Source organism: Pseudochaenichthys georgianus, unplaced genomic scaffold (genome assembly GCF_902827115.2).
Source record: "Pseudochaenichthys georgianus unplaced genomic scaffold, fPseGeo1.2 scaffold_422_arrow_ctg1, whole genome shotgun sequence".
NCBI lineage: Eukaryota > Metazoa > Chordata > Actinopteri > Perciformes > Channichthyidae > Pseudochaenichthys > Pseudochaenichthys georgianus.
The window spans coordinates 52,455-75,618 of record NW_027262987.1 but is presented as its reverse complement, the minus strand read 5'-3'; the positions used below and the strand labels follow the sequence as shown (position 1 = coordinate 75,618).

Sequence of the window (23,164 nt, the reverse complement as noted above, 5' to 3'; positions counted from 1 at the left end):
AATGGGAACACAGAAACACATCATGTGCACGAGGAGGACACTATCCTCGTAGATGTGAAGATGCAGACTATTCCCTCCTTGATTCAATCATAAGGATTGCTTTGAGGTCGATGTCCTACTTCCCACAGCCCAACATCACCTTTACTCACACCTCAGCGGAGAGGAATACTACTCCGATACCCTGCCGTCAGTATTTACCTTCAGCTAGTGCCTGAGCAGCGCTACTGGCACACACATCTTGACCTTTATGTGGAAAACCCCCGGACAATATATACTGAGGTGTGAAATACACTTTGGGACTAATTCACACCACGAATGTCTAACCAGCGATCTGATGTGTGGAAAAAACAAGTGTCAGGGAGAATACAACTCGCACTCAGCTGTTCAGGCTCTCCTCTACATAGCAACATGCTAACATTATCTTTGTGAGGGAATATTTCCGTCTTTACTCCTAGATATTTAACTTTTTGCCGTTTGACATTTATGACCAACCCTGGCTCTGTTATCTCCCATAAGGAAGATGTGCTAATGCAGTCATGTGTTGATATTTCTCAGTCTATGACCGGGCAACTCTGGGTCACAAATGGTTTTATGACTGTGAGAACGCTGGCTTCTAAGCACCACAGACAGGTGGTTCAGTGTCTCCAGATGTTGGGGCTATCTCCAGTGCTCCATGTTGATTAACTCTCTGTAAGCTAGTTAAAAGGTCTATCGAGAGAGAGAGAGAGAGAGAGAGAGAGAGAGAGAGAGAGAGAGAGAGAGAGAGAGAGAGAGAGAGAGAGAGAGAGAGAGAGAGAGAGAGAGAGGCTGGGCAGAATGCAGTCAGAACCTCTGGCTGCTGTGACTGGTGATGTGAATTTCTCCGGCCGATACTTGTAATAAACTATCAGCTCTCCTCGTGTCTCTCTGAGTCCTGACTCAATCTTACAATCCGTACTATTTAGATGTGGCTGAGGAGAAGGACACCTTCCCCCAAAACTGTCCTCCAGTTCCACCTAAGGGACACCCCGGGGCTTCAGTGCTTAAACAGGAAGCAACGTCTTCAAACCTCTTGGGGAAGTCTGTGTTCAGCCTTTCTGTAACTTTCTCTCTCTTCTTTTCTCGTGCATTCCCGCATTCTATTCCCGTCACTTCTTATTTGCACAATTGAGCTCAACACAATCAAAGGGAGGAGAGATTGTCCAAAGTGTCCCCCCCCTCTTTATCTGCATGTGTACGAGTCATTGCTTGAGGACAGTGAAGATGTACAGAGAAGAAGGAGGTCAGTGAGGGCTCTTGGACCCACGTCCGAGTGCAGCCATTCAGAACAAGTTGGTCTCCAAACCCCCAGTTAAGATCAAGCATCCTGAAGGGGACATCTCCAAATAACACAATGGTGCTTGAGCCCATGGCCCACGGACGAATAAGTGGCACGGTTGTATGTGTATGCAGGAAGAAGAGTGCTCAGTCTGTGGGGATCTACCGCAGATAATCAGCTCAAGTCACTATTTATCCTGTAGCTCACAAAGTTGCAAACGGAGTATTTCCTTCTGCTGCAGAACACATCGAAAGCATTTAAACACAAGTCGACTTTCATGGTAAAGAAGTGGCGATAAAGTGCGATGCGTGCTAGATGATATCCACTACCAAGACAACGAGAGCTTCAAGAGCCGCCAAAGTGTGCACAACTTTGATGCACATATAAGATATATTACATCTGCACAACGACTACTTTTACTGTCGCTACTTTCACTATATTCTGATGAGAATACTTTCTACTTTCACTTGAGGAACATTTTGAATGCAGGACTTTTACTGTAACAGAGTATTCCTACACTCTGGTACTTCTACTTTTACTCAAGTACAAGATCTGAGTACTTCTACTTTACTCAAGTACAAGATCAGAGTACTTCTACTTTTACTCAAGTACAATATCTGAGTACTTCTACCTTTACTCAAGTACAATATCTGAGTACTTCTACCTTTACTCAAGTACAAGATCTGAGTACTTCTACCTTTACTCAAGTACAAGATCTGAGTACTTCTACCTTTACTCAAGTACAAGATCTGAGTACTTCTAACTTTACTCAAGTTCAAGATCTGAGTACTTCTACCTTTACTCAAGTACAAGATCTGAGTACTTCTACCTTTACTCAAGTACAAGATCTGAGTACTTCTACCTTTACTCAAGTTCAAGATCTGAGTACTTCTACTTTTACTCAAGTACAATATCTGAGTACTTCTACCTTTACTCAAGTACAAGATCTGAGTACTTCTACCTTTACTCAAGTTCAAGATCTGAGTACTTCTACTTTAACTCAATACCAGATCTGAGTACTTCTACCTTTACTCAAGTACAAGATCTGAGTACTTCTACTTTTACTCAAGTACCAGATCTGAGTACTTCTGATCATATTAATCATAAAGACAGTAGCTAGTAAAGTCTCTCTCTCAGATCACTGTTTTCAGGGCGGTAAATATATATATATATTTATATCCAGTGATTTTCCTCCAGCAGTACGAGCTGCCCACTGCACCAGCGCTCTCAACGCTCGTAGGTATACCATGGCTCTCGTCACCATAGAAACAGTTGCACAATGTATTGAGTGCTTGGAAACCCGCACTAGTGTAGGCTGAGAGAGAAACGACTGCTTTTCTGTTACCTTGTTGCTATTCAAAACAATAAGTGGTGCATAACGAGAGGATTACTCATGCTCGCTATCTGTGGTCCTACACTGTCACACACACACACACAGACACACACACACACACACAGACACACACACCTCTACACAGACACTCATGCATGACACACACTCAGTAATTAAAGGCTGTGTGTGCAGTAAGCCTCCCGTCTCTTTACACATCAACAGTAATCCAGAGCTTCACGCCGCGTCGACCCAGCAGCCTTCATACTGTCTTGTCACTTTTTACACTTCCTATAATTAAATCACGAATGATGTGTTGCATTAACCATCGCCCTGCCAGCTGGGGCACCTGCAGAGACATTATGTTGTGTCGTATAGGCAGAGATGGGGTCGTTACTCAAAAAAAGAAATATATTACTTTACTAACTCGTTACTAACGCGTTACTTTACTCGCAGGGCCGCCCCTCCCTACAGGCGGATCACGCAGACTGCGGAGGGTGCCGTTTCTCAATCGTGAGGATGCTTGCTTGGTAGCACATGTCTTCCGAGTCACTTGCTTCAGAAGCTAGGCAAGAATCCTTCTTGGCATTCGGAAAACGAAGAGTGGAACAGGCTAGCAGGTGTGCGTCATACGAGAGGCCCCGCCTTACATTTTCCGCCACAGATTTGGGGAAATTGGTCCGTGCGCAAAGCATTGTGGGGATTTTAAGGACGCGAAGTCTACCCATGTGCAGCCTCGACATTACCCCCAAACCAAGGACGCGGCCTCGGTGGAATTCCAAGTATGCTGGAGATTGGAACAGTCCTTCGGCGGCACTCGATGACGTAGCATCCTTCAAATATTGGCTTGGAAGCCAGTTTCCTCGAGATTGAGAAACGGCCGCTGTGTTAATCGTTTTACTTTGCTCGACAGGTCCTCCTTAGCTATTAGCTTCTCGTTAGCATGCTGTCTTTGCAGGTGCTTGTTGGGGTTTGACGTTGTGTTTGCAGCAGTGGATAAAAGCTTCTGGCGTGGACACAGTTTGCACCTCGCCGTCACATTCCGGTCCTTTCTTCGGACGAACTCAAAATAATGGGCCGACCTCCACCCTCGAAGGTTATCGCTGACTCAGCCATGTTTACGCATGTGGACGCGCAAGTCGCGTACGTGTTACGTAAATATAATCCTGCGGCGGAAGTCCCTCTTGTCTGTCAAAGGGAGAATCTAGTAATTCTGTATGTTAGTGGGTAACTGTAGTGTGATTACTGAATTATAAAAGTTACATTACTCCGTTACCGACAAAAGTAATATTATTACAGTAACTTCCTACGTGTTACACCCAACTCTGCGTAGCTTTATGCTTTCATTTTGTTTATTTTTATGATTTTGACGATCAATTCTCTCCATAATTATTTTTATTTTGTATCATTATTATCATTTTATTATTATTTCATTATTATTATTATAATTTATTATTATTCATATTTTATTTTTAACGTTTTATTTTTGTATACCATATTTTTAATTGTTTTTGTGTGTGTTTTCTAGCCGGTGTGTGTGGTCATGTGTTTATGATGCTCGCCACTATAAGGTAGATGTTAGTGTCTGGATAATGGTGATTAAAGCGAGCCCTTAAATAATTTCTCCTGTAACTGAACATCCGCCAGGCACACGGAAACCCCCAAAAAACTTAAATATTTTTTTTTTAAATACAGTTTCCCTTCTGTATTTGAATCTGTGGCAGACCGACACTAAATGCTGCAGAGAACAATCATCCCTCCGTGAATGAGACAAGTGTCTGTGGTTCGTTCAGTAATACAGATTACAGTCCGATACCTCATTCACACCAACGGTGTTTCGGGGCCGGTTCGGAGCTGGAGCTTGAAAAGCACCAGGTTTTCCTGTTCACACCGCAGCGGAGCCGCCTCTTAGCTCTGGAATCCGGTTCGTTTCGAGCACCGAAAAATTGTCCGGCCAGAGCGAAAGCACCGCATACGTCACGCTTACGTCGAGGCGGGGGCGGGATCAACTCCTGAACAACAACAACAAGCCCGCGTGTTATCCAGTTTGAACACAACGATGGAGAAACTTAACAAGCAGCAGTGGTCCACTGAGGAGACCAGCTACCTGCTGGGAATCTGGTCTTCCGAAGAGGTGCAGAGGAAGCTGGAGCACAATTGGCCATTGTTGTTGTTGTTGTTGTTGTTGTTGTTGTTGTGTGAGCTGTGAGGGGTTTGCGCGCGGTTTGGCTTTATGAAGCAGGCACGCAAACGGTTACGTCATGACGCAAACGATGACCCAGCACCAGTCGGACTCTGGGCGGTGTGAAAAGAGCCGGAGCTAAACCGAAGAACCGGTTCTGAACCTGAAAAGCTCTAGCACGGAGCTTGAACCGGAGTTGCGTTGGTGTGAATGAGGTGTGAGGGGATAACAGCAGATCAGTGGAGGGTTTGCTATCTAAACTGCCACGATCGGTTTAACAGAACGAGTCCTAATTCAATGTCACACATTTCTAGTTATTTTAGACACAGATTTCCATTGTGTGTTAAGTCTCTCTTCTTACTTTCCTAAATTAGTAATAGTCTCTTTCTGTAATTGCATGTCAATACTGTTGTGATAAGAAGTTGTGATGGCTGTCTCTTTTCAATGCAACACTGTCGATAAACCTATGAGATAAACCCTGCTGTAATACAAGCATTATAAAGTGAAAGGATTTCAAAATGGACATGAACTGGGTGCTGCATGTGAGACATTTCTGAACATGCTACTTATCCAGAGTGCTGCACATGTCTCATTAACACTTACCACCCACACACTCACACTCAGTGACCTGACCTGCTCCGTCTGGCTGACATTATGAAACACTGCTTCTGCTTTATTTCTGCTTCACATGCCACTGCAAATATGTTCCTGTTTGATTTTGGATTATTGCAGAAAATAATCTATGTGTCAAACAAACATTTATGATTCTTACACGTTTAGTTCAGCGGGATAATCTCCACATATTAACACCACTTTATGATTTCTGAAGTAAAAAGCTAATGTTGGGCTATAAAGGAACTACAGCTCGGTCACATGACTTCACGTCACCACCGCTAAGCTAAAGGCGGCTAATGTTGGGCTATAAAGGAACTACAGCACGGTCACATGACTTCACGTCACCACCGCTAAGCTAAAGGAGGCTAATGTTGGGCTATAAAGGAACTACAGCACGGTCACATGACTTCACGTCACCACCGCTAAGCTAAAGGAGGCTAATGTTGGGCTATAAAGGAACTACAGCACGGTCACATGACTTCACGTCACCACCGCTAAGCTAAAGGAGGCTAATGTTGGGCTATAAAGGAACTACAGCACGGTCACATGACTTCACGTCACCACCGCTAAGCTAAAGGAGGCTAATGTTGGGCTATAAAGGAACTACAGCACGGTCACATGACTTCACGTCACCACCGCTAAGCTAAAGGTGGCTAATGTTGGGCTATAAAGGAACTACAGCACGGTCACATGACTTCACGTCACCACCGCTAAGCTAAAGGTGGCTAATGGACTAAAGGACTCATTCCTGCACCAATATACAGTGTATGCATCAAATAAGCAACTAGATAAAGGTCAATATGCAGCTTATTATAAAGTGTTACCTAAAACCTGAATGATTTCTTATTGTGATGTTCAATCATTGATCAGCGATTTCCCTTGAGTCGGTTTTGAGCCCACAACTTAATTAGGAAATATTATATATATTTCAGCATAGTGACAGTACTTCGTTGTTTCCTACCTGCTCCTTGATCTCCTGCAGCTTGTTGCTCTGCTCCCGGATGTCGTGCAGCAGCTGCAGAGCTTTATCGTCTTCCTGTGTCACCTCCATTCGAGCCTGCTCCAAACTGCGCTTCAGACTCTGAAACAAAACAGACACATGTTGAGTCTGAGGATATTCTGTTGGGTATTAGATCATCTCAATACAGTTTAAAACAACATCTCTGCAATGGTACATTTGAAACTATTTTAATCTAACTTAACTCGATGGGTATTTTGGAGGCTGTGGTGTTTCCACGGCATTTCTAATATGTTGTTAATTCAAATTATTATGATCTGAATCCTCAAAGGCCCCAAAATAAGAATATTATTAACATTTAAATAATTATACACTTTTATTGCAGCTTTTAAACATTTTGCGGTATGCTAAGTAAGGGATAATGTGATGTTAGTACACGACCACATACTAACTAAACAAACGAGATGACTCCCAATGGACCAATCAGGATGGAGTATTCCAGTTAGTCGTGTAATACGTTTTTTCAACCGCAAATTATGTTTTTCAACAACTGTTTTATCTAATAATAAAATGTTCTGCATATTTTGACTTCTTTTCTCAGTGAAATCCTACCAAACTCTTTTGACCTCATCAGAAGAAAAAACAACATCATCTAGTGGACTGAAAAGTTGAATTTGCAATAGTTATAATGTATATGTTTATTTTTAAAGTCAACTTTATTGTCAATCTTTCAGTTTGTGTGTCCAGAGAGAGATCGAAATACTGTTTCCCACAATATATGTTAAAAGATATACATACACATACACACCTAATCAACATACATAGACACATATGCCCACATTAGGAGGCATAAATACAGTCAATATATACAAAATATAAGAAAAGATGAATACTTTAAGTCCATGAATTAATCAAATATCACCATGCAAAGTATCGTGATGTCTATAAATCCTCTGTCCATGTATGAACACACACTTCTGAGGCTATTCTGAACGGATGTAAGGGTCTCTGTGTGTGTGTGTGTGTGTGTGTGTGTGTGTGTGTGTGTGTGTGTGTGTGTGTGTGTGTGTGTGTGTGTGTGTGTGTGTGTGTGTGTGTGTGTGTGTGTGTGTGTGTGTGTGTGTGTGTGTGTGTGTGTGTGTGTGTGTGGGTGTGTGTGTGTGTGTGTGTGTGTGTGTGTGTGTGTGTGTGTGTGTGTGTGTGTGTGTGTGTGTGTGGACTAGCATTACTATACTTGTGGGGACCTAAATCTGTTTACATAGTCACGTGTGGGGACTCGCCTCCCTTATGGGGACAAATTGGAGGTCCCCATAAGGGAAATCATTAATTTTAGGGTGAAGACTTGGTTAGGTTTAGGTTAAGGGTAAGGCATGTGTTGGTTATGGTTAAGGTTAGGATAAGTCTCCAGGAAATGCATGTAAGTCAATGTAATGTCCCCTGAAGTGATGTATGCATGGTATGTGTGTGTGTGTGTGTGTGTGTGTGTGTGTGTGTGTGTGTGTGTGTGTGTGTGTGTGTGTGTGTGTGTGTGTGTGTGTGTGTGTGTGTGTGTGTGTGTGTGTGTGTGTGTGTGTGTGTGTGTGTGTGTGTGTGTGTGTGTGTGTGTGTGTGTGTGTGTGTGTGTGTGTGTGTGTGTGGTGTGTGTGTGTGTGTGTGTGTGTGTGTGTGTGTGTGTGTGTGTGTGTGTGTGTGTGTGTGTGTGTGTGTGTGTGTGTGTGTGTGTGTGTGTGTGTGCTCACAGTGCATTCTGAGATGTAGGTGGCCAGGTCCTGCTCCAGGATGCTCCTCTGGGTCTCTGACTCCTTCAACTCGATGTCTTTCTGCTGCAGCACAGACTCCAGGTCAGACATCTTCCTCTGCACCAGAGAGACCTCCTGCTCGACCTGAGCACACCGACACACACTTCAAAATCTAAAAACAATTAGGACACGTGATATTGAATCACTAAAAACTTCAGCTTCTTATTGTTTTACATCGCTGTATTTTCAATGTCAAATGAACTATCTTTAGCTAAATGTTAAAGGTGGGTAAGAATGGAGAAACCGGCTGAGTGCGCTAGAATTTGAAAATACACAGCCGGAAAAAATCTGCTACTTCCTCACAGAGCCCCTCCTCCAACACACACGAACGCGCACATGACCAATGAGGGCACGGGATCAGTGTGTGCCCCGATGGAAGGCTGACAGGCAGGTAGGCCGTCCAGTTACTTTAGCCGGCTCAGGTGATTGGTCGAGCTTTTTACAGCGCCACGACTTCCAGAGTGACATTTATTAATGGATTTCTTGTCAAAGCACTTCAGATATTCATTGCTATCGGGATGTTAAGAGCATTCCATGGAATATAACAACAAGTGTTTCTGAAGTGAATTACTATTCGTTTTTCAGTAATTGGAAGGGTTTTAATAACTGGTACATTGTTTAAAGGTGGGGTAGGTAAGTTTGAGAAACCGGCTCGAGATCGCTAGAATTTGAAAATACACAACCGGAGAAAATCTGCCACTTCCTCACAGAGCCCCTCCCCCAACACACACGAACGCGCACATGACCAATGAGGGCACGGGATAAGTTTGTGCCCCGATGGAAGGCTGACAGGCAGGTAGGCCATCCAATCGATTGTACTTTTTACAGCTCCACGGCTTCTACAGATGAAATTTTTGTATGGATTTCTTGTCAAAGCATTTCAGATATTCATTGCTATCGGGATGTGAAGAGCATTCCATGGAATATAACAACAAGTGTTTCTGAAGTGAATTACCGACCCCACCTCTAAGGCTTTTTATTTACCTGCTAATTTCACATGTATCTATTTAACTGTTAGTTTTTCAGTAATTGAAAGGGTTTTAATAACTTGTACATTGTTTAAGGTATTGCCTCTTCTTTGCGTTGTCTCTTTGTTAAGTGCTGCTTTTCTTTGTTTTGTTTTAATTAACTCAATATCACTTGAAATGACGGTTGTCCTGAAAATCCTCTTTAAGTATAAATACAAGTTGAATTTTCTCTGACAGTTTAGGATCATTCAGTAGTTCTTTAGTCCCTATAAATGTAAGTACACTGAACAAAAATATAAACGCAACACTTTTGTTTTTGCTCCCATTTGTCATGAGATGAACTCAAAGATCTAAAACATTTTCTATTTACACAAAATAACCATTTCTCTCAAATATTGTTCACAAATCTGAAAAGATGTGTGATGGTGAGCACTTCTCCTTTGCCGAGATAATCCATCCCACCTCACAGGTGTGGCATATCAAGATGCTGATTAGACAGCATGATTATTGCACAGGTGTGCCTTAGGCTGGCCACAATAAAAGGCCACTCTGAAACGTGCAGTTTTGCTTTATTGGGGGGGTCTGGGGGGGTCCGAAAACCAGGCAGTATCTGGTGTGAGGGATAGGGTTAGGGTAATGTTGTGAATCGAGTGGCCTATATTCGTCGTCCATAACATACGCCTGCCCATACCATAACCCCACCACCACCATGGGCCACTCGATTCACAACATTACCCTAACCCTAACCCTACCCTTACCCCTAATCCTACCCCTCACACCAGATACTGACTGGTTTTCGGACCCCCCCAGACCCCCCCAATAAAGCAAAACTGCACGTTTCAGAGTGGCCTTTTATTGTGGCCAGCCTAAAGCACACCTGTGCAATAATCATGCTGTCTAATCAGCATCTTGATATGCCACACCTGTGAGGTGGGATGGATTATCTCGGCAAAGGAGAAGTGCTCACTATCACAGATTTGTTCAGATTTGTGAACAATATTTGAGAGAAATGGTTATTTTGTGTTTATAGAAAATGTTTTAGATCTTTGAGTTCATCTCATGAAAAATGGGAGCAGAAACAAAAGTGTTGCGTTTATATTTTTGTTCAGTGTAGATATTTATAGGCTAATCGTGTGTTATTTTTAGTTGGATGGACTTGAACTGGATGAAACTAAACACCTCCCACACAAACGTCCTCTCTGTCCCACATGTGGCTTGTTGGCGCCCCATATATACCTGTGGTGCTTTAAAATAAGCCTGTTTTTCATGAAAGGGAAGTAGCCAATTTCAAACCGTTTGTCAGAGAAATGGTTATTTTGTGTGTATAGAAAATGTTTTAGATCTTTGAGTTCATCTCATGAAAAATGGGAGCAAAAACAAAAGTGTTGCGTTTATATTTTTGTTCAGTGTCGATAAGGTTTTTCTTTTGTGTACAGCGTCCTTTGACGGTGTAGCTGTGTTTAATATGCTTTCTTACACTAAGACTTTAATCACAGTATGCGTCTCAATGCATTTGTGACGATGGCTGCAGGATTGGAAAAAAAGGACAAATTGTGATTAATTTCCTGTAATATTTCAACCCTGAAATTGGGTTAAATTGATAATTTTTGCATCTTAATTCTCATTCTCATTAAAATATATATATTAAATTGATCATAGTGCGATGTTTTAAGAGGATCTGTAGCAAATAAAGATGTTATTAAATCTCCAGCTCCACTCTACATCATCCAGAGGATATCCTTTGCATTTATTTGAATATTTCACTATTGCGATTTCAATGGTGATTCAAATGTCAATATTTGTACAGCCCCTACTTGTGATGAGTATGTGCGTGTGTGTGTGTGTGTGTGTGTGTGTGTGTGTGTGTGTGTGTGTGTGTGTGTGTGTGTGTGTGTGTGTGTGTGTGTGTGTGTGTGTGTGTGGTGTGTGTGTGGACTAGCAAGGGACTCGCCTCCCTTATGGGGACACATTTGAGGTCCCCATAAGGGGAATCATTCATTTTAGGGTGAAGACTTGGTTAGGGTTAGGCATGTGTTGGTTCAGGTTAGGATAAGTCTCCAGGAAATGCATGCAATTCAATGTAATGTCCCCTGAAGTGATGTATACATGGTATGTGTGTGTGTGTGTGTGTGTGTGTGTGTGTGTGTGTGTGTGTGTGTGTGTGTGTGTGTGTGTGGTGTGTGTGTGTGTGTGTGTGTGTGTGTGTGTGTGTGTGTGTGTGTGTGTGTGTGTGTGTGTGTGTGTGTGTGTGTGTGTGTGTGTGTGTGTGTGTGTGGTGTGTGTGTGTGTGTGTGTGTGTGTGTGTGTGTGTGTGTGTGTGTGTGTGTGTGTGTGTGTGGACAGGACTGCACGTCAGTGGTAGTGATTGATGATACAATTAGCTGAGCCTTTAAAGCATTATGGCCTGAGGAGCATTGGAAAGCAGACACACACACACACACACACACACACGCACACACACAGAAACACGGCGCCACAGCATGGGGAATCCAATTATTATTATTATCCATTATTTTACTGGAAAGCATCGCTAAGATTTCCTATCTCTAACACACACTACAAGTCATGGGAGTGAGTCTTTGCTGTCAGCTGCTCACTGTTCTGGTTCCGATTTAATTAAACGAGAGATTTATAATCGGAGCTGAATGAGAAGCCTCTTCCTCCCCGAAACAAACAGCTAACAGTTACGCTGATTTGAATGGAGATGAACAGTGAATAAAGTGTTTCCAAGAGTCTCTTTAATGGAGCTCGGCTGAACACGGACGTCCCTGAGGGAGATGAGCGCCGAGTTGCCACGGATTGAACAGCTTGTTTATCTGATAGTATAAGAATCACGCATTTGGGAGGTTTTTCTAGGAGACAAAGTATTCTCAGAGAAAGATCATTTTCCAAAAAAGACAAAAACAGCTGATTTGAATATTGAATGCAATAATGAAGCAGTTTTAAAGGGGACCTATCATGCAAAATGCACTTTGTGATGTCTTCTATAAATAAATATGTGTCCCCGGTGCGTCGGGGAACTCAGCAGAAAATAAAACCCTCTCTCTTTTCCTCCGTACCCAAATCTTTTAAAAACGGGGGTACAACGAGCGGATACAGATTTCCATCCGCTGTGACGGCGGCGGACCCACAGAAAATTGCCATCAGAAACAATGCCTGACGTGTTTTGGACGTAATCTCGTTTTTGTTTACATTAGCTAGCATCGCTAACACTCAGAGCTAACCTGTACTGGAGAGCCCGTGTTTAAAAAGCAGGAAATGAAAAAAGGAACTCACCTTGTGATAAACCCGCAAGAGAAAAAGCATTTGAGCTCCAAACTGTTTCAGGAATAATCCTTGACGTGGTTTAGAACAGGATGGCGTTTTATCACAGCAGAATTTAACTTTATCTCCGGTAGAATTCTGATCAGGCATTAGCTCCGCCTCCTTTTTTTTTTTTTTCAAGCTAAGGACCCAAAATCTGCGTTTTTCTAACGGGGCTTCAAAAGAGGGGTTTGAGCAGAATGAGGCACGGCTGCAACGGAGGATCTGTTTGGTGTTTGAAGCAAAACACTTCACAGACATGTTTTGTGTAGGTACGGCCCTATATAGCATGATCGGTCCACTTTAAGTGAAGAATCAGTGTTACTCTGAAGCTTTGCATCTAAACGGGCGTCCCAGAGTAGCCACTATTATTTAGTCAGGTTGTTTTTCTGGTAAGTTAAGATCTGGACATAAAGGAGGTTATCCTAGATCACATGTGTCACACTCGAGGCCCGGGGGCCAAATCAGGCCCGTGGGGGATTTAATTTCGGCCCGCAGGATAATTTCTAATTGCTATTAGATCTGGCCCGCCGGTATATTGCACCTTCACTCCATCCTGAGGGTCTCCTCCGCTCAGAGCCGGAGCCCAAACATTGATGACCTTGCCCCCGAGATGAGATGCCAAGTATCTGAATTAGCATCACAGAGCAGCACACTGAGTTCAATGGATGCTTCCTCTTGCACTTTCTCTCACGACAGCAGGGCATGTTTGGTTTCTCTTTGAGGGGAATGGTTTTGTTGAAGCTGTTGTTGGCCTGTGGGAAAATGTACTCATAAGAAATGAAGCTGCAGATAGAGCCATAAGAAATGAATGCAGCTGATTATTTAATGTTGTTTTTATAGGCAATAATTTAAGCTTCGTTAGTTCCAGGTTTAATATGTGCAATAAGTTCATTTCAATAAGTCTTGCAATAAACATTGAACCAGTCCGGCCCTCCACTGGTACCCATTTTTTTATTTTGGCCCACTGTGTGTTTGAGTTTGACCCCCCTGTCCTAGATGATGAATTATCCACAGAGGAATTCACATCCTCAAAACAGACGGTGACGAAAGCAGCTTTACATTAAAATAAAAAATAAATTATGCAGTTTGGCGCTAACGTTAGCTCAGCTTGTGTTCAGACGTCCCATGGCTAAAAACCTTCATTCTGTTACAGGAGTATTTCTGCACAAAAGGTTTAGTAAGAATCGATTTTCAATAATAAGACGTTTTTTAAAAGGGGAAAAGAATGATGAGATCTGATGAGAGCGTTCTGGGAGGAAAGAGGCTGTTTTAAGTTGTTTTTTTCAAGCGTTTAATCGTTCGATTCTTGTCCCCTGCATGAAAATAATGTTACCTTTTATTAATATATATATTTCCTAGCAGTTGTTGTACTTTAGTCGTTTGTAGTGTAGATTGTACAACTGCAACAAGGACTGCCCCAATACCACATACAGTCAGAGAATACAGACTTTCAAGATACATCAAAACACACACACACACACACACACACACACACACACACACACACACACACTGCAAACTGACGAACAGATGGCTGATTTGTGGAAACAATCTCTTACCATGTGAAGAGTAATACCTGTGGCATGTGTCTGGAAATGTTCCGTTTTGTGTTTTTCGATGAGACGTATCCGGAGGAGACGGTGTTTGCAGAGAGTTGATGGAAGCAGTCGCTGATCTGTGGGAGAGAGGAGAGAGAAACATGATGGAACACTGACTTTATGAACCTCTCCTGAAACCTGACGGGCTGCTTAATAGGGCCTCTTTAAAATGAAGACAAATTACAGGGTGATAAGAAAGCAAAAGATATTTGAAACGTTGGAAACATCTACAGCCAGATGTGCTTTTATATAACTAATTTAAACTAATTTCAAATGCTTTTCAAGACACCTGCTCCCGGAGATTCAGGTTCTTTTGAAACAAATTAAAAGCAGAATACTTCAACGTCCTTTTACCCAGTTTAGGACAGACTTAGTCTTAATTTAACTCAATATGAGATAGTAGGTAGATATCCCATTCACTACACACTTCTCATACCAAAGGACTTTTCCGTGAAGGATTTCAAACTGACACTTTCAGACATGGGGGTGGCCTGTAAATAACGTCATTACAATAACAACATCAACATCTGCTATAGCAGACCATCCAAAATGAATACTGACATGCGTTTGTGTTAATCATTACTTATCACTTAATCCATATTCTCCTATATTGAAGTCCATAACTAGTTGTAACCCCGTTGAATGTACGATGAGAATGAAGCCCACTCACATGGCAACAAGTGGCAGCTGATGTTAGCATATTAGCTTAGCTTATTTTTCATAACAACAATAAGCAGAAACAAGTGCAGCAACAGCAAGCTAACATAGCTTTTACTTATTATTTGTATACATGTTCTGATCATAAGAACAGGGAGGTCTCTGTTAGTTGAGAAAAAATGCAGTTTGGCCTTTTCTTGCTTTGTGTCAGAAATTCTCAATGCATTGTGTTAAAGTTTTACCCATTTGAATCACAAGTCGGACATAAAACAGGCCTCCGGACTGTTGAGTCTATTGAACTTTTTACTTCCCAGCTAAAAACTCACCTCTTTGCAATGGCTTTTAATACTAGTTGAGCATTACATTTTTATATTTGTAGGCCTATGTGTTTTTTTATTTTTTTATTTTTTTATATGTTTCTAGTTATTGTGCTTTTTATTATGTTTTTAATTATTGTTTGTATTATCGTACTCCCATTGGGCTATTCACTATTGTAGTTACTGCCTGCCCTGTACAGCACTTTGGTCAGCCGAAGGTTGTTTTAAATGTGCTATATAAATAAATAAAGATTGAGATTGAGATTGAGATAAAAGTACAAAAATGGAGGACCACTTTCATACTGCCCTAACATATGAATGGTGATTACAATCAGACAGAGCCATTAACTTATCTTACGTATTTTGTGTGATATAGTCCGTAGATAGGAAGATAGATATACAAATAAATAAGTACATGTTATGCCAATGATTAGATCTGAAGATGGGGAAATGGAAAACATCCAAGAAAAGCATAAAGAGAGTACTTCTAATAAACTCCATGATAGACAGTATCCAGTAGATCTGGACATTTGAAACATGCAATAATTACTGATAGCTAATGAAGCAGATTCGCCCTTATTAATGACATTTCAAAAGCAAATCACAACATTGACTAACACCACGGTAATTAGCAATCAGCCAGGGAAGACGTATAACACTTATTCACTGATGACTAGCAGACAGAATATGTTGTTCACAGGAGAAACATACGGTGCTGCTGACCAAATCCGCACTCATATTCTCGCTTAACGGCGAGGCTATAAATAGCTCGCCTGTGTTCACACAACAGCTCTTCTTTTACCACCGCTGGATATATTTGGCAGCTTTTGTGACGGTGAGGCAGGCAGCAGAATGAGCGGCAGAGGGAGAAAGTCTATTAAAAGCAGAGCTCACCTCCCACTCCTCCCTACAGTAACACGCTCCACTCATGAGCACTCCGGTGTGGATTTGCTGCTGCATTATTGAGTCTTATCATATGATCTGTTTTTCACTGTGCTGTAAAGAGTGGTGCAGAGATTACGTATCTTTGCAAACACGAGGGCTACAGTTGACTTGCGAATATTACTGTGGCAAATATAAGTTAATTATATGTTTTGTTCAGCAGGATAATCTCCAGGATAATGATTTTTGAAGTAAAAAGCCAACATTAGGCTATAAAGGAACTACAGCACGGTCACATGACTTCACGTCACCAACACTAAGCTAAAGGTGGCTAATGTTGGGCTATAAAGGAACTACAGCACGGTCACATGACTTCACGTCACCACCGCTAAGCTAAAGGTGGCTAATGTTGGGCTATAAAGGAACTACAGCACGGTCACATGACTTCACGTCTCCACCGCTAAGCTAAAGGTGGCTAATGTTGGGCTATAAAGGAACTACAGCACGGTCACATGACTTCACGTCACCACCGCTAAGCTAAAGGTGGCTAATGTTGGGCTATAAAGGAACTACAGCACGGTCACATGACTTCACGTCTCCACCGCTAAGCTAAAGGTGGCTAATGTTGGGCTATAAAGGAACTACAGCACGGTCACATGACTTCACGTCACCACCGCTAAGCTAAAGGCGGCTAATGTTGGGCGTGATGACGTTCAGTCGTCTCATTTAGACACTAGTTAGCAACCTCTGTTTTTAAATTCAACAGTAGGGTATTTACTGATGTATTTTGTGTCGTAGAACAAAACATTTAAATCTCTTCAACTTGTGTTAACCACAGACCTTATTTCAAGCTAACAACCAAAAACATATTCAGAAAACCATTGACTTCCAGACGAGGGGACAGGAAGTGGTAAAATACTGACTCAATTCACAATTTAAGGACTCATTCCTCCACCAATGTATTGTGTTAACTCTCTTTGACCATCCAATTGCTGCCCAGAAGATCACATCAGTAGCATCTGCTTCAAAAACAAAGCCAAGCAGACTGATAAATAAACGGACATCACGAGTCTCCAGAGATGGTGCTTGCTAAGATTTGCCCAGAAATGTCACTGATGTAATCATTGTGATTGGAGGGTCATTTGAGGGGTGAGTTGTTCAGTCACACAGCAGGCCTCACAGAATGTGCTGCATCAGAAGACTGCCTGGTGTTCATGTTATATCAGCGGGACATGATGTCGGAGCAGGTGGCGTCTAACGGGTGACGATTGCATGAGCAGCGTGTTAGCTGAGGTAACATTTATCCTGCAACCTGCTGATCTTCAGCCTGGAAGAACACTAACAGGTGTCTGGTTTAGATAACATGTCGAATTGTTCTGGATCTACAGTAAAACCAATTAAAGGTGTGGCTCTGAAACTAGGGCCGGGACTTTAACGCGTTAATTAAGATTAATTAATTACACAAAAATTAACGCGTTAAAAAAATTAACGCACTTTAATCGCACTTATTTTTGCACAGCGGAACGTTTCTCACTGGATGAGTTTCAGGCGTACCGATTATACTGGAGCACCAACTGACGTTCATGACTTCAGCATGGGACTTCAAACAACAACAAACCACGGTGAACAATAGTCAAACATGAACGAACAAGCTGAGGAGACCGCTTTGGTCGGCCCCGTGGATGGGACATTTTGTTTTAAAAAACGGACGGATGGAAGCGTCGATAAGAGCACGGTTGTGTGCAAATTATGCAAAAAAGAATGTGCATATCACCGCAGCACATCAAGCCTAAAGTATCACCTAAATGCAAAGCATGTAGCAGCTAGCATGTAGCAGCTAGCATGTAGCAGCTAGCGTGGACGTTAGCCCAACTCCGAGTGCAAGGAACCACACCCTGACCCAACCCACACTCAACCAGACGACTGGTTTCAGGGCCAGGGTAAGTAAGTCCACGTCTGAGAGAATAACCAGCTCCCTGCTCACTGGATTGCACTCGACTGTCGACCACTTGGAGTCACATCCATGTGAAAATGGCTTCTCACTGTTCTCAGGTCAAATATGTATATTTGATTAAAAATGCGATTAATTTCGATTAATTAATTACAAAGCCTCTAATTAATTAGATTCATTTTTTTAATCGAGTCCCGGCTCTATCTGAAACATTTAAACCTTGCAGGTGAGATCCCCCAAAGGTTTTCACGAGACCATATTTTGTCGAGGGTTCATTTTTCATGGTGGCTTTTAGAGCTTCGAACCCACTTATGAATCTCTTACATATGTACTGAGATACTACTAACCAGACCTGTGACTCAAGTCATTTGGTCCAAGTCATTTTTTCGTAGGTAAGTCGCCCCAAATAACTCTAGTCCTACCGGCGATATCTGGTCTCTATGAAGAGAAATAAACGTAATACTAGGATCAAATTCAATATCACGATATGTCTGAAATAAATGTAATTATTCCGAGGATATTAGAGGATTGACTACTGGGTGCTTTTACAAAATTCACACGACAAAATGTATAAACAGTCATCAGTATTGTGGATATAATGACTAAGTGGCTAGAGGAAAATATAAAATAACAACAAGGTTGATTCAGAAAAAGACATTAAACCAGGAGAAGACACTTATGACAATATCTAGTCTCAAGAAATATCACTTTAAAAACACTGAAATACTGACAGCAAGACTACAGCGTAATCAAACAGATATCTTAAGCTGATGAATTAATGAATCATCCAATCAAGGCAAAGTAGAGATTGACTGAATGCCATTTCCCGCCGATGTTACACAGACACTTGTTATGTTGTCTTTGCCAATGTTTAGCATGTTCAATATTTTACATATGAACTAAAAGCATTAAATGGACAGAGACAAGTCATCACACTATGAACATTGTTACTGTGTGCGTTTTCTTTTTAATATAGTCCCTGTAGGGATATGGAGCTTTGTTTTAGTGACCATTTTACAGTTGTTTTCTGAAAGATGTTGCTCTCTTAAGTTGGTCAGAAGATTTTATAACATTTTTGGAGTCGTTGCAAGTCATCAAATCAGCGAGTCGAGCTGACTGGAGTCCCATTGACCTGAGTCCACACAATTCCGTTAACAATACTCCATGATTTAGCTTTGAAAGCTTCTTAACAATGAGCTGAACTTCCTCAACCGCCAGCCAGAGCAGTGGCGGCGCTAGGGGGTGGCTACTTGGGCTCAAGCCCCGGATGTTTCACTTAAAAAAATTAAAAGAAAATGTTGAAAATGTCTCGGGAATAATGTGCAGTACCGGAGTCCACCAGAGAGGCAGCCGCTGCGGGACAGTAGCCTGCGTACTGCGTAGCCTTCCCTGCCCTGAAGAAGAAGTGATCCTTCCTAGTGCCTGACGAGTTTTAAGCTAATAGCCTATAAAGTTATGGATATTAGAAAGTTAGTTTCATCGAAGCAGGCGCCACAAGCTGCAGTAGCAGCAGCAGTTTCAGCAGCTGACAACAATGTCATCACCAGCGGTGAAGAAATGGATGATGTTTCAGGTTTGTGAATCTAATGGTGATATCTGCACTCTGGCTGACTGAGAAGTGAAAAAGAGTGATGTAACGTTATAGCTAGTAAACATGTACACCCTTATATGTTAGTATGTATACAGAACATGACTAAAAGTTATCCTAAGATGTAACGTTAACCCTTCATACCTCAGTCTACTTTTAAGACACTAAAATAACGTATTCCACTTTTTATTTTGTTTTCGCGCGTGGAATTATACCAGCTCTCGTTTCAGTACACATAACAACGGAACCATAGCAACGGAACCATAGCAACAGAACCATAGCAACGGAACTGACAGGCAACCCTCTCAATCCGATTGGCTGTGACTGCATCCACTCAGAGTGTCCGATTCAGAAACGTGACTCTTACACTCTTTACGTCACAAACAAAGATGGTGGATGAGAATAGATCTATAAAACAATAAGCAATGCGCCAGAATCAAGGTGAGACTATCCGCATCCTTTAAAACTCTTTACCGAAATAAGTAAACGACTGTTTTTGAGTGAGTTAAGGCATTAGTTTGCTTCATTAAAGGTAGTTAATGAATAAGTGTTCTCCAGTGCCTTTTGTCCGCTTTAAGGTGTTATTAAGGTAGGGTTCATGTTGCTCTAAAAGTGCACCAGATTGATGCTTTTAACTTCAACAGGGGAGCATGCCCCCGGACCCCCCGAGAGGAGGCGACGACCCCCCTAAAGGATGGTCCGATGGCCCCCCACTTGTAAAAAATAGCACTTTACCCCTGCACCCCCCCCCCCCAACAACTCCTGGGCTAAGCCCGGATCTCCTACAATCCTAAATCCGCCACTGAGTCAGAGTCAGAGTGAGTCTCAGGGTGCCATCCTAGCATGAGGCAGCAGATGGGACTCAGATCTGTCTTCCTCTCAGGACGAGTGCTATCCGACTGCTCATAGTGAGCCGATCCAGACTGAGCAGCTGGGCCCCTCCTGCAATGATGAGCTCTCTGAAAGCAATCAGCGACAGCCATTCTCTTAAAGGCTCCAGTGAAATGACTGATACTCATACTCTGTTCATAACCTTGTTTCCGTCATAAGATACAAGTGTGACTCGCGATTAAATACGAGTTATCAGGTGATGTAGTCTAAAAGCGATAAACTACACAAAGAGTGGCGTTTGGGGCTGATGCATGAGACTCAAACCACTACCTTACATCTTCATGAAATAAGTTTTTCGCTAAACATAAAGGAATTTCTAATATTGTTGTATTACCCTGAATAAATTATACTTTAGTTGCCCATTCATAAAGATCAGATTAGTTCCCTAAACATTCAAGTTTAGTTCCCTTAGAATCAATATTCTAGGTTAGTTCCCTAAACGTAAAGATTCAATATTAGTTCCCTAAACATTAAGATTCAATATTAGTTCCCTAAACGTAAAGATTCAATATTAGTTCCCTGAACGTTAAGATTCAATATTAGTTCCCTAAACGTTAAGGTTCAATATTAGTTCCCTAAACGTTAAGATGCAATATTAGTTCCCTAAACGTTAAGATTCAATATTAGTTCCCTAAACGTTAAGATTCAATATTAGTTCCCTAAACGTTAAGATTCAATATTAGTTTCCTAAACGTTAAGGTTCAATATTAGTTTCCTAAACGTAAAGATTCAACATTAGTTTCCTAAACGTTAAGATTCAATATTAGTTCCCTAAACGTTAAGATTCAATATTAGTTCCCTAAACGTTAAGATTCAATATTAGTTCCCTAAACGTTAAGATTCAATATTAGTTTCCTAAACGTTAAGGTTCAATATTAGTTTCCTAAACGTAAAGATTCAACATTAGTTTCCTAAACGTTAAGATTCAATATTAGTTCCCTAAACGTTAAGATTCAATATTAGTTCCCTAAACATTAAGATTCAATATTAGTTTCCTAAACGTTAAGGTTCAATATTAGTTTCCTAAACGTTAAGATTCAATATTAGTTCCCTAAACGTTAAGATTCAATATTAGTTTGCTAAACGTAAAGATTCAACATTAGTTTCCTAAACGTTAAGATTCAATATTAGTTCCCTAAACGTAAAGATTCAATATTAGTTCCCTAAACGTTAAGATTCAATATTAGTTTCCTAAACGTTAAGGTTCAATATTAGTTTCCTAAACGTAAAGATTCAACATTAGTTTCCTAAACGTTAAGATTCAATATTAGTTTCCTAAACGTTAAGGTTCAATATTAGTTTCCTAAACGTAAAGATTCAACATTAGTTTCCTAAACGTTAAGATTCAATATTAGTTCCCTAAACGTTAAGATTCAATATTAGTTCCCTAAACATTAAGATTCAATATTAGTTTCCTAAACGTTAAGGTTCAATATTAGTTTCCTAAACGTTAAGATTCAATATTAGTTCCCTAAACGTTAAGATTCAATATTAGTTTGCTAAACGTAAAGATTCAACATTAGTTTCCTAAACGTTAAGATTCAATATTAGTTCCCTAAACGTAAAGATTCAATATTAGTTCCCTAAACGTTAAGATTCAATATTAGTTTCCTAAACGTTAAGGTTCAATATTAGTTTCCTAAACGTAAAGATTCAACATTAGTTTCCTAAACGTTAAGATTCAATATTAGTTTCCTAAACGTTAAGGTTCAATATTAGTTTCCTAAACGTAAAGATTCAACATTAGTTTCCTAAACGTTAAGATTCAATATTAGTTTCCTAAACGTTAAGGTTCAATATTAGTTTCCTAAACGTAAAGATTCAACATTAGTTTCCTAAACGTTAAGATTCAACATTAGTTCCCTAAACGTTAAGATTCAATATTAGTTCCCTAAACGTTAAGATTCAATATTAGTTTCCTAAACGTAAAGATTCAATATTAGTTCCCTAAACGTTAAGATTCAATATTAGTTCCCTAAACGTTAAGGTTCAATATTAGTTCCCTAAACGTAAAGATTCAATATTAGTTTCCTAAACGTTAAGATTCAATATTAGTTCCCTAAACGTTAAGATTCAATATTAGTTTCCTAACGTTAAGACTCAATATTAGTTTCCTAAACGTTAAGGTTCAATATTAGTTTCCTAAACGTAAAGATTCAATATTAGTTTCCTAAACGTAAAGATTCAATATTAGTTCCCTAAACGTTAAGATTCAATATTAGTTCCCTAAACGTTAAGATTCAATATTAGTTCCCTAAACGTTAAGATTCAACATTAGTTTCCTAAACGTTAAGACTCAATATTAGTTCCCTAAACGTTAAGATTCAATATTAGTTTCCTAAACGTTAAGGTTCAATATTAGTTTCCTAAACGTAAAGATTCAACATTAGTTTCCTAAACGTTAAGATTCAATATTAGTTCCCTAAACGTTAAGATTCAATATTAGTTCCCTAAACGTTAAGATTCAATATTAGTTCCCTAAACGTTAAGATTCAATATTAGTTTCCTAAACGTTAAGACTCAATATTAGTTTCCTAAACGTTAAGGTTCAATATTAGTTTCCTAAACGTAAAGATTCAATATTAGTTTCCTAAACGTAAAGATTCAATATTAGTTCCCTAAACGTTAAGATTCAATATTAGTTCCCTAAACGTTAAGGTTCAATATTAGTTCCCTAAACGTAAAGATTCAATATTAGTTCCCTAAACGTAAAGATTCAACATTAGTTCCCTAAACGTAAAGATTCAACATTAGTTCCCTAAACGTAAAGATTCAACATTAGTTCCCTAAACGTAAAGATTCAACATTAGTTTCCTAAACGTTAA

At 40.6% G+C, this 23,164-nt stretch overlaps 1 pseudogene; it reads right to left on the bottom strand.

The window, feature by feature from the left end:
• The window catches only part of LOC117442390 (citron Rho-interacting kinase-like), an 88,449-nt pseudogene extending 74,325 nt beyond the window's left edge, over nucleotides 1-14,124 (bottom strand).
• Nucleotides 14,125-23,164: the final 9,040 nt, after the last annotated feature.